The sequence below is a fragment of the Panthera uncia genome (assembly GCF_023721935.1).
Source record: "Panthera uncia isolate 11264 chromosome A1 unlocalized genomic scaffold, Puncia_PCG_1.0 HiC_scaffold_16, whole genome shotgun sequence".
Classification (NCBI taxonomy): domain Eukaryota; kingdom Metazoa; phylum Chordata; class Mammalia; order Carnivora; family Felidae; genus Panthera; species Panthera uncia.
This window is the reverse complement of record NW_026057576.1, coordinates 55,733,241-55,736,329: the sequence shown is the minus strand read 5'-3', so window position 1 is coordinate 55,736,329 and position 3,089 is coordinate 55,733,241.

The window sequence follows — 3,089 nt, the reverse complement described above, 5'->3', positions numbered from 1 at the left end:
AGGTTTTGAACTACATCAAGTTATTTATAGATAATGTCATGATATATTCTGTTGGCCCAAGGTGCCTTCAAATGATACCTATTGAGACCCACTGGTTATGTGGGCTAAAGAGTCCCTCTGAAGGGATACCTGAAGAATCTTAATCCTGGACAGTCTCACTTTTGGCTACATTCCAGTTTAAGGATGGCACTACAGCAACTGCAAGAGTCCCTACTTATTAGAATATTTTATTTTCTTTCTTATTTTTTTAATTTTTTAATGTTTATTTTTGAGAGAGACAGAGACAGAGACAGAGAGACAGAGCATGAGCAGGGGAGGGGCAGAGAGAGAGAGGGACAGAGACACAGAATCGGAAGCAGGCTCCAGGCTCTGAACTGTCAGCACAGAGCCCAGAGCAGGGCTCAAACTCAGGAGTTATGAGATCATGACCTGAGCCAAATTTGGATTCAACTGAGCCACCCAGGTGCCCCTCTACTGATTAGAATCTTTTTTTTTTAATGTGTATTTATTTTTTAGAGAGAGAGACAGAGTGCAAGTGGGGGAGGTGCAGAGAGAGAGAAAGGGAGACACAGAATCTGAAGCAGGCTCTAGGCTCTGAGCTGTCAGCACAGAGCCCGATGCAGGGCTTGAACCCATGAACTGTGAAATCATTACCAGAACTGAAGTCAGATGCTTAACCAACTGGGCCACTCAGGTGCCCCTGGAATCTAATGTCTATATGCTAGTGATTTCTAATCTATTTCCACTGTCAGAATTAGAGGTCAACTACATAGGTGAGATTTGCTTTCACACCCAAAGGAAAGTCTGCATATGTCCCAGTTTAAATGTGAATGGCCTGAGACAGAAGGTCACTGAGAGGTACAGAGTTTGCCTTTTTTAGGCTCCTGGGAAATCAATTTCTGCTTATGCTATTTGGTTTCACTGAAGGTACACAGTCCTGGAGGGTTACAGACTATTGCTGTTGGACCACGCTTGCCAGCATGTGGGGTTCCAGATCCTGTTTCTTTTATCTGTGCCAAATGCACTATAATGCTTGCACCCTAAAATAAAATAACAATACCACTCTAATATTCTTTTTCCAGATATAAAAATGTAGATGTAATTTTGTGAGTTTTTGATAAAAAAATAAAATTTAAAATAAAATATCAAAGCAATATTTCTGTGAATAAATGTTTAAGGAAAGTCTTTCTCCTGAGCTGGAGAGCTATGCCACTCGGGCAGGGGTCTCTTTGCTATGACAGAGATAAAAGCTTTGTCCTGCCATGCAGATATCTTGGGTCTGTTTTAAAAGACAACACAGAAAATAAAATTTCTTTGCATGTGACTCTGTAAATCTCCTACTTCAGTTTACAGATTATTATGTCCTGAGATTTTTCTTCAGCTATTTTCTTACCACCTATGAGCAGAGAAACTTGATATAGATCAGGTCCCTCTTAATGTCAAAGGTAATGTGAGTGCTATTAAAAGTACCAACACCACAGGAAGCATCTACAGGAATGTGGACACTGACCACAGGAGAGGAGAAAGGAGAGTGTGTCCACCATAAGCATGTCTCCCAATTGGTCAGGTACCCTATGTAGAGGATACCACCTGGGAAAGTAAGACTCAAGGCTGGAAACATATTTACCTTGTATTATAAACTACTGTTTTATATCAGTGTATATCAATAATAATGTCAGCTCTTTTGTCTTTTATGACTATCTGTATCAAGAAGTACCGAAAGAGCAAACAAGTGTGACACAATGGAATATACACATGCTCTTCAAAGAGTGAGCATTTTCAAAATGAAAAGTGTGACGGATCACTGTCTTGGTCCACTTGGCTGCTATAATCAAATACCACAGATTGAGTAGCTTATAAACAACAGATACTCATTTCTCACAGTTCTGGAGGCTAGAAGTCCAAGGTCAAGATGCCAGCATGGTCTCATTCTGGTGAAAATTCTCTTGCTGGTTCATAGCCAGTGCCTTCTTGCTGTCCTTCACATAGCAAAAGGAGTGAGGGATCTCTGTAAGTTCTCTTTTATAAGGACATTGATCCTATTCATGAAGGCTCCACCTTCATGACCTAAGTGCCTCCCAAAGGCCCGGCTTCTTTACATCATTATCTTTAGGGGTTAGAATTTCATCATATGAATTTGGTAAGAGTCACAAGCATTCAGACTGTACCAATCACCATCTTTTTCCACACTATGATTTCTGGTGCTATTAGATACAGACAAAAGATCTTGTTAGACTTATGGATTGGTCTACTGAAGTTAGAGATTTACTGAAGTTAGAGTTAGAAGTTACAGATTTACTTCTATTGAAGTTTAGAAGTTGGTGGGTAGCTGGGGCGCCTGGGTGGCTCAGTTGGTTGGGTGTACAACTTTGGTTCAGGTCATGATCTCACGGTTCATGAGTTCAAGCCCCACGTCAGGCTCTGTGCTGACAGATTGGAGCCTGCAGCCTGCTTCGGATTCTGTGTCTTCCTTTCTGTCTGCCCCTTCCCCACTCATACTCTGTCTCTGTCTCAAAAATAAATGAAAATTAAAAACAAAAAAAATTTTACGAAGTTGGTGGGTGGCATGATCTTCTTAATACAGTCTGTGGATTTGCCCCTTAAATACAAGTAAACATTACTTGTTCATGCTCAGATATGTAGATTCATCAGGGAGAAGATTTCCAATGTATCAATATGTCTTTCAGAGAAAATCTAATCTTTTAGATTCCCAAATATTTGCAATGAGGAAAAAGATGTCTGAATGCTAGCAGAGGTTTAAATAAATGAGACAATTTTTAATAAATTTAAGTGAGATGAAATTTGCTCCAACCCAATAACAAAATTTAGCTGGGCAAAATTAAATAATCCAGGTGGAAAGATCATATAATGGGTTGAAAAAAGGTTGTATTTAAGTATGAAACAATGATAATCCAATTACCATTAATATGTCCTTCAATCTATAGGATTTGTTTATTTTTTCATTGCTTGATACAATGATGATTAAAGTTTGAAAAAAATGAAGAATAAATCAGTGAGTTAAGTGACAGAATAGGCCTTTGATCTAGGCTTGATAATTAGAGTTTAATTTGTATTTTATCATCAGAAAT